The 10,042-nt window shown below is 37.8% G+C and overlaps 2 pseudogenes; one reads left to right on the top strand and one right to left on the bottom strand.

Moving 5' to 3' along the window:
• The first annotated feature begins 7,054 nt into the window (after positions 1–7,054).
• On the top strand, positions 7,055–7,828 carry LOC102821590 (annotated as a pseudogene).
• Positions 7,829–7,897: 69 nt separating this feature from the next.
• Positions 7,898–10,042, bottom strand: part of LOC102821190 — a 4,809-nt pseudogene continuing 2,664 nt past the window's right edge.

Below are 10,042 nucleotides of genomic sequence, written 5' to 3'. Positions count from 1 at the left end.
GACAGACAGATGAGTGGTGGCCGTTTGGTTTTATGTCAAAATTGTCACTTTAAATTTCTATATCAATCCTGATACAATCAACTTGTCTCTCCCAAAATGGTGGCTCCAGGAATAGCTGAGCATCTTGAATTAGAAAACTATGGATTTCTTGATTCTCCTATAAATTATCATATCTGTAAGCCCTCCAATCCTCCAAATATTCCTTTCTATGTGTTTCAGAGTTCCAGCACCATCCCCTGAGCCTGCTTAGCCTGTTATTCCATGTTGTTGTTGATGGAGCTCCTCACTGCATATCTACCCGAACTGCCATCTTGATTAGTCCAGAGATAAAATGGTGGAATGGTGGAATGTCAATTCTAAATATATATCACAGCAACAGGCTCACAGAAGAGGAACTAGAATGCATGATTGATTGGGACATGGGTCATGGACTCTATTCCCAATCTTTTAGATATTTTGAAGATAGTCAGGCAAGCTCAAAGATATGCTTAGGTTCCATTCTTCCTATAACAGCAGGAGAAAGCAAATAAAGTGGGGATACGGAAGAGAGATAATTTAAGAGACTTGTGCAGCTTAAAAACATGCTATAATTCTCCCACTCTAGGCTTGTGTAGGAGTATTCCTCCACAATTAGGGTATTTGGACTCCTTCCTAGTTATTGTTCTGTACCCACTAATGCATTGTACTCATCTGTAAGATGAATACCACATCTATGATCCAGATTGTTGTTGTGCAATTGAGTAAGTTCCAACTCAAAACCATCCTTTATAGATTTCCAAGGAGCAGCTGGTAGTTTTGAACCACCCACTATATGGTTAGCAGTCCAGTGATTAACCTGCAGTGCCACACCAATACTCCAGAGAGTAGGAAGAAAAAGAGGGGACAGTGTAGTAGAGATTCAAATTTCTCTGACCAAGATCCACCAGTAAGATGCATACCCTTCTGATCACATTCCATAGGCAAATGTAATTACATGGCTGTATCCAACTCAAAAGTATTAACTATAGGTAGATTGCCAAAAGTTCACCTTTTAAAATAATACAATGCTATGTTAAAGGTTTGAACCCAGCAGTTGCTCCTCGGAAACCCTATGCAGGGTTGCTATGAGTCAGAACCGACTAGGCAACACTCAACAACAACAACATATTAAAAGTGAAAAATCTATACTAACTCTAACAGCAAAAGTATATCAGAGATAGGTTTTTCAAAGTTCTAGAATTAAACTTCAAAATGTCAAGAGTTAAACTCTAGCTGGGGTTAGCATAAGAAAACAAACTCATTGTAGTAGTTCTGACTCACATCTACCCTATTAGATGGAATAAACTTCCCCATAAGGTTTCCAAGGTTATAATCTTAATAAAAGAAGACCACCACATTTTTCTCCCATGGAGGGACTGGTGTGTTCGAATTATGGACCTTTTGGTTAGCAGTCAAGCACTTTTATCACTGTATCCTCAGGATTCCTTGCAGTAATTGTTGTTGTTGTTGCTGTTAAGTGCTGTCCAGTCAGTTCTGACTCATAATAACCCAGTATAGGGTTTCCAAGTAGCATCTGGTGGATTTGAAACATCCCCTGTGATTCAATTCAACCTTGTAGTCCAGTGCTTATCCTACAGTGTTGTTGTTAAGTACCTTCAAGTCAAGTCAGCACTGACTCTCAATGACCCTGTACAGGGTTTCCAAGGAATGGCTGGAGAGTTTGAACCACCAGCCTTGTAATTCAAACTAACCTAGTGATCCAGTGATTAGCTCACAGCAACATGTCAGGACTCTTATCCTACAGTGTTATTGTTGTTGTTATGTGCCATGGTGTCGGTTCTGACTCATAGCGACCCTATACAGGGTTTCCAAGGCTGTAAATCTTTACAGGAGCAGAAAGCCTCATTTTTCTCCCGTGGAACAACTAGCAGTTTCCAACTGTGGACCTTGCAGTTCAGAGCCTGATTCGTAACCACTACTCTACCAGTGGTCTTAAATTTCTTGAATCACAGAGATTGATTTAAAAGGAATGGTGGGCAAACCATCCAAGCCTAAAAACAGAGTCCTCAGCCTACTAGATCCAAGAGATTTATTTTTGTCTTTGTGTTTGCTGTTGTTTAGGAAGCCTAGCGATGAAGAAGTTAAGATGATTTTTTTCCTTTTGATTATAAAGTAATATTTCTATTATCATTTAGAAAATGGGGAAAAAAATAAGAATATTTCTTCTGGCTTCCAGCTTTCTTTCTGTAATAGTTGCAAGGAAAAAAAAGATCTTTATAATTTATGTTCTTTAACTCTAAGTCACAAGCTAGTAAAATGGAAAAATTGCTAAAAATGATTTCCTAAACTGATAGAGAAGTCCTAACATGGTGCGGCAGGATAACCATTGGACTGCTAAACAGAAGGTCAGAAGATCAAACCTACTAGCCATTCCTCAGAAACCCTATACAAGGACACTCTGAGTCTGAACCAACTTGCTGGCATTTAGCAACAACAATAAACTAATAAAAGCTGATGAAACCTCTGTTGTTGTTACCTAAAATGATTTTTTTCCCATTTTTTAATGAAGTCAATTCTAAAAAAGATTGAGTAGTATCTTGTTTCAGCAAATATCATTATTTGGCACGTAGTCCTCATGGCAAAGGGGTCCTTAACTAAAGACAATTAACAACAACAACAATTCGTTTTACAAATGTGTTCAAGAAAAGACAGTGGAATTCCAAATGAATTTGAAATAATGGCTTTGGATATCAATGGTGAGTGTCTCTCATTCAGGAATAAAAAAAGGTGGGAGTGAAGACACGGAATGATGCATAAAAGTGAAAAGTGTGTTCCATGAGGAGGCTGATCAGGCAGGAGAAAACCCAGAGAGAAGGACTAATAGAGGGGACCACAGTCAAGATGAGTTAGGCAGGAAGAACCCACAGTAGTCCTAGAAAGTCAGAACACAGACTTTGCAGTAAAAGTGCTTGGATCAAGTCTTAGTGTCCAGACCACTTATTTCTGGTGAGACCTTGAGAAAAGAAGCCATCTCTTCTTATTAGTAACATTAGTAAATCTTGCTTGGCTTATTACTGTACATGCATACACCAAATGAATTGCCAATAAATTAGGTTTAGCTTTCCAAGATTTAAGTATTATTTCTACAATGAGCAAATGATGCAATGCCTTGGCATACATTTTATAAACTTCAAATCACAAGTAATATGATCATTGTTGTTAAGTGCCATCAAATCACTTCCAACTCAAAGCAACCTTGTGTAGGGTTTCTGAGGAGTGGCTGGTTAATTTGAAGCATGAACCTTGCACTTATCCTACAGCGCCATATTAGATTAAAAAAAACAAAAAACTTTTTGTCAGAGAAGCATCAATTAATTTCTAGACAAACTCCCACTGTACTCTTTATCTTCCTAATTTTCTGTAGTTGTTGGAGAACAAAAATTATGCAGAGAAATTTGAGCTTTTCAATGCTGTGTTGTAAGCAGAAGTAACTGTGGAGATATGCGCTGTACAATAAGCACTGGAGTGCAAGATCGGTGTGAACCACAAGATTGGCGATTCATCAAACTCAACAGCTGCTGCTCAAAAACCCTATACTGGGTCGCTATGAGTCAAAACAGACTCAAAAGTACTTAATAACAACACTAACAGCACAGGTTGTTGTTGTTGTTGTTGTTGAAAGTTGCCATCGAGTCAGAACCAGATCATAGCAACCCTATGCACAACAGAACAAAACACTGCCCGGTCCTGTACCAACCGTGCCTGAGTCCACTGCTGCTGCCACTGTGCCAATTCATCTTGTTGGGGGTCTTCCACTTTTTCTCTGACCTTCAACATTAACAAGTATGGCATCCTTCTCCAGGGACTGGTCCCTCCTAATAAAATGACCAAAGTATGAGAGACAAGGTTTGGCCATCCTGGCTTGCAAGGATATGTTGGTTCTCTTGGCAGTCCATGGTACTTTCAGTATTCTCCACCATCGCTATAACTCAAATGCATCAATTCTTCTATGCTCTTCCTTATTCACTGTTCAACTTTCACATGCATATCAGGTTATTCAAAATATTATGGCTTAAATCAAGTGCAACTTATTCCTCCAACCAATATCTTTGCTCTTCAACACTTTAAAGCGATCTTGTGCAGCAGATTTGCTTAAAGCAATATGTTGTTTGATATCTTAACTGTAGCTTCCATTAGTGTTGATGGCTGATCTGAGCAAAATAGTCTTGAACAATATCAATGTTTACTCCATTTATATGGATGTTATTTATTGGTCCTGTGGTGAAGGTTTTTGCTTTCTTTAAATTGAGGTGCAACCCATACTAAAGGCTAGGACCTTTGATCTTCATCAGCAAGTATTTTAAGTCCTCTTTACTTTCAGCAAGCAAGGCTGTATCATCTGCATATCACAGGCTATTAACGAGTCTTCCTCCAATCTTGATGCCATGTTTTTCTTCATATAATCCAGCTTCTAGAATTATTTTCCCAGAATATAAATTGATTAAGTATGCTGAAAGAATATAACCCTGGTACATGCCTTTCTCAATTTTGAACCATTCGGTATTCCCTTGTTCTGTCTGAACAACTGCCTCTTAGTCTATGTACACATTTCTCATGAGCACAATTAGGTGTTTCAGAATATTCATTCTTTGCAATGTTGTCCATAGCTTGTCATGATCCACATGATTGAAAGCCTTTGCGTAGTCAACAAAGCACAGGCAAACATCTTTCTGGTATTCTCTACTTTCAGCCTATGGTATCCCTCATTCCATGTCCTCTTTTGAATTTGGTTTGCATCTCTAATAATTCTCTATCAATGTGTGGTTTCAGCCATTTTTAAAGTATATTTAGCAAAATTTTGCTTTCATAGGATATTAATGATATTGTCTAATGATTTCTGCATATCTTTTGGGTCACCTCTTTTTGGAATGGTCACAGATACGGATCTCTTCCAGTTAGTTGGCCAGGTATTACCTTCCAAATGTCATGGAACAGATGAGTGAGTACCTCTAGTGCTGCATCAGTTTGTTGAAAGATTTCAATTTGTATTACAACAATTATCAGATTCTTGTTTTTGCCAATGACTTTGATGCATCTTGGACTTTTTCCTTCAGTACCATTGACAACATATACATATACTACCTCTTGAAATAGTTGAACATCGACCATTTGTTTTTGGTACAGTGGCTCCATGTATTTATTTGTTCCATCTTCTTTTGATAGTTTCTGCATCATCTAATATTTTGCTCATGCAAATCGAGGCTTGAATTTTTCCTTCATTTCCCTCACTTTGAGAAATGCTTAGCATGTTTGTCTCTTTTGGTGTTCTAACTCCAGGTGTTTGCATATTTCATTGTAATGGTTGACTTTATCTTCTCGAGCTGACCTTTGATATTTTCTGTTCAGCTCTTGTACCTCTTCACTTTTTTCATTTGCTTTCACATCTTAACAATGGAGAGTAAGTTTCAGAGTCTCTTCTGATATCCATTTTGGCCTTTTCCTTGTTTCTTGTCTTCTTATTGACCATTTGCTTTCTTTCTGTATAATGTTCTTGATGTCATCCCACAATTCTTCTGGTCTTTGGTCTTTTGTGTCCAACACATCAAATCTGTTGTTTAGATGATCTCTAGATTCAGGTGGAATATATTCAAGGTTGTATTTTGGCTCTCATAGACATGTTTTAATTTTCTTCAGCTTCAACCTGAACTGGAGTATGAGCATCTGATGGTCTGTAACACAGTCTGGTCTTGTTTGGGCTGATGATACGGAGCTTTTCTACGGTCTCTTTCCACAGATGTAGTTAATTTGATGTCTGTGTATTACATCTGATGAGATTCACATGTATCGTTGTCTTTTTATGTTATTTTAAAAAGCTATTTTTAATGAACAAGTCATTGGTCTTGCAAAATTCTATCATAAGATCTCCAGCATCATTTCTGTCACCAACACCTTAATTTCTAACTACTGACCCTTCCAATTTGTTTCCAACTTTTGTGTGTATATAAATAGATTAAGTCCTGGTGCTGTAGGATAAGTTCAGTATTGGACTGCTAACAACAAGGTTTGTTGTTGTTGTTGTGAAATGCCTTCGAGTCAGTTCCTTCCTATAGCGACCCTGTATAGGGTTTCTGAGGAGCGGCTGCTGAGCTTAAACTGCCGACCTTGCAGTTCAAACAGCTTTGCAGTCTGGCGCATTAACCCACTAGCCACACCTGGACTCCTTAGACCATTGAAACTCTATAATCACTTATAATTATCATTACATTCTTTTTTTAGGTAATTTTTATTTATTTATTAAGATTTTTTGTGAATTGGCTAATAGTTTACATGGGAGAACATCAGCTTTACATTCCTCCTTTCATATTTTGTTTCATTGCAATGATTACAATCCCCTCCATGCATCATCATTCAACAGCATTTGCTTCCAATTATTATTACATCTTGATTGCATATTTAATCAATTTCAGACTGAAAAAGTTGGTAGAATTCTTCAATTTCATCATCACTAGCTTTAGCGGTTGGTACGTAAATTTGAATAATAGTGGTATTAGCTGGTCTTCCTTGGAGGTGTGTGCATATTATCTAACACAGACAACACTATACCTCAAGGCAGATCTTGATGTTCTTTTTGATGATGAATACAATACAATTCCTCTTTAGTTTGTCATTCTTAGCAGAGCAAACCATGTGATTGTCAGATTCAAAACAGCCAATACCAGTCCATTTCAGCTCACTAATGCCTAGGATAATTATATTTATACGTTCCATTTCATTTTTGACAGTTTTCAATTTTTCTAGATTCATACTTCGTACACTCCATGTTCTGATTGCTCATGGATGTTTACAGCTGTTTGTCTTCATTTTGAGTTGTGCCCCATAAGCAAATGAAGGTCCTGAGGGTTTTACTCCATTTGCTTCATCACGGTCAAGTCCAGTGTAAGCAGTGGCCATAGATAATCATTGAGGAAACTAGCTTGACAGAAGAGAACTTTAATGTCATCCTGAAATGATCACTCTACCCTTCCTATATCTTTGTCAAGCAGAAGAATAGGAAGGGTAGAGTGACCATTTCAGGATGACATTAAAGATTAGATGTTTTATTGAAGATTCTTTACTGTGTTGGAGCTTAAAGGTCCTTAGACATCACTGGTCTCTGAGCCAGAAGGAGCTTATTCAAGGTCATGCCGCTAGTTATTGGAAGATCCAGATCGGGAATCCGGGAGTGTTCACTGCAGGTACTGTTTTCCTGAGATTATAATGTTCCTAAAGGTAGCTTCTTCAGAACACTTACTGAGTCTAAGGGTTCAGAGTAGGAAATGTGGTACATGCTGTACAGGCAACTCAGAAGATTATTCATGCCACTTACCTGGTGTACCACTTGTGTGTAACATTAACCAACTTAAACCATGTGGGTTATTTCTTCTGTGACACTGTCCTCTTGGGGAGAAATGTAGGGCTCACCTCTGACATCAACAAAAAGTGGTGAATGTGGGCTACCCGTCTCCTACTGAGCCTAGCCAAGAATCTGTATGAAATCTCCCTGAAAATTGAGCAGGTTGTATACAACAGGGCAAAGAAGAAGAAATCACCACCACAGAATCCTCTAGTGCACAGTGCTGTTGAAGAAACAGAGTAGCTCCAGTCCTCTCTCCTTTTCTTATTCCAATCCTTAGATATGTCCTCCCTTGCTTCTGGACATGGTGAAGAACTTCGGTGCTATGCTGAACCCTCTAGACCAGCTGGGGATCTATAAATTCAATCCTGGCATCATTGGACTTGGTGGTCTTTTGTCATCTATAACAGACATCAACATGTGGCATATCTTCAGATGAAGTTGAAGCTCCACTAAGGCAAGCTTGGCACCTGCTTCAAAAGGTGACCTCTTAGTAATGGACATTTGCATTCATCACAGACCATGTCATATTGAGCTAAAGGACTTGATCACATGAGTATTCAGCAACTTGTAAGTGGAAATGAGGCTGGAAATGGAGCAGAGCATGAAAACTTATGTATACTTTCTAGAGAGCTGGAGTGACTTCTGAATTTATGGCTCTTTTACCTTTCTGACAGTTATTGGGAGTGCTGGTTTGGAGCTATAAAATAAGCACAGGTCTGCTAACTGCAAGGTTGGCAGTTCAAATCCACTAGCCACTCCTTGGAAACCCTATACAGGGTCGCTATTAGTTAGAACAAATTCACTGGTACTTAACAACAATGACATCATTTATTGAGCATCTCTCCTGCATATAGTAAGAGCTTAGTGTTTGTTGAATGAATAAAAGTTGAAAGAGACTCAATCAGACAAATACTAAACAAGAATATATAGTCACTCTTGGGTTGTGTAGATCATTGGTTTTGCACAACTATGCTCTAGTCGAAGCCTGTTTTCTCCTCTCTGTCTCTCCCCTATCCACGATACCAGGAGCAGGGCAGAATAGACTGCATTGGCCCTGACCACCACTGCACTCCTGTCCTTGCTCTGTCCAGAAGCAGAAAAGCACTGGGCCCCTTCACTGTATATAAACTGTATCTATGGGAAGAAGTCTTTAGGTAATAAGTAAGTAAAACTCAGAAGCAGACTGAGAAACTTGAGAAAAATAATGTGAAAGACCGTAAAGTATGGTTGTAGCCTGTGACAGATGAGGAAACTAAGGCAGAAAAAGTTGAGGTGATTCATATTCAAGGCCAGTATCCTGTTTCTCTGATCCCAAACCAGTGTTCTTTCCATAGTATCTCACTGCCTTCCTGGTTCAAATGGTAGAAATATGAGAATCTCCAGCATCCTGTGCTTTTTGACTCTTTATCCTCTCAAAGTTTAGAACCTTGACTGGGAAATGACTTATGTTCTATTCTACAAAAATTGAAACCACATCTAAACTTATCAGCTAGATTGTTTTAACTAAAACCCTACCATAGTTTGGACACTTTTATATTAATTTTCATTGAAATTTACAAAGTTAATTTTTTTTACATAAATACTCCATGACTCTGGGAGGATCACATTTTTTTATGCAAGTCAGACTTTGTTATAGTTGCAGGAGGTAGAAAAGAACAATAAGAAGCCAGCAAAGAAGACACTAGAGTATGAGTTGATGTTAGTTACTCATGAGCCTAAGGAGCTCTGGTGGCCATAGTAGGTTACGTATTGGGCTTCTAATTGCAAAATTACCCATTCAAATCCACCAGTTGCTCTGTGGGACACAGAAGAGACTTTCTGCTTCCATAAGGCTTTACAGCATCTGAAAATTGACTCAATGGCACACAGCCACCAAGCACTACCACCATTCATGTTCCCACTTCCAGTCTTGACTGTTGGGTTCTTCAATCAATATGGGATTTGGAAAAGAGCACTTCAGGAATTTTAAGAGTAATGAAAGGTGCTACATCAGGGCAAATTAGAAGTTTAATTATTTTTACCTTGTCTAGATCCTCTTCTGTAGTACAGATTAATAATGTCTAATAAATTTCCAGATAAAATAGGAAAAAAGTGAATGCTTATTTTAAATGAGCAAAAAATCATAATGAACAAAAACTTTTAAACTGAAAATGCTATAAGCATTTTCCCTCAGTTCTGTTTTTTCACTTCTGTTAGGGTACGTCCTCCTATCATATTTAAATGTCATATGAATTTGAAGTTCATCAACAATTTGAATGCATTTTATATTGAATTCCATTGTATTGATTAACAAAACTGGATTTATCTGAGCTTTTACTGGAACAATGTGACATTTGGCTCATTGACATTTTTCTCTGCCCAACATGTTCTAAATAGATTGAAAAGGCATTAAGTGTTAATTCCATTTTCACCAATATGAATTTTCACAGAATAGAAGTAAAAACTAAGTAATAACAAGGAGGAAGAAGTGGGATAGCTGAGGTTACAAGGCGGGGATTACAATCATTGAAATGAAATGAAGTATATAATTTATTGAGTGTAAAATTGATGATCTGCTCTGTGACCTTTCATTTAATTCACAATAAAAAGTTTTATATTAGTACAATGCATATAAAATAAATTTTTGATTGGTTGGTTATGTGCAGTGGAGTCAGTTCCAACTTATAG

The sequence above is a fragment of the Chrysochloris asiatica genome, unplaced genomic scaffold (genome assembly GCF_000296735.1).
Source record: "Chrysochloris asiatica unplaced genomic scaffold, ChrAsi1.0 scaffold00002, whole genome shotgun sequence".
NCBI lineage: Eukaryota > Metazoa > Chordata > Mammalia > Afrosoricida > Chrysochloridae > Chrysochloris > Chrysochloris asiatica.
The sequence above is the reverse complement of the archived record's forward strand: the minus strand, read 5'-3'. Positions and strand labels throughout refer to the sequence as shown.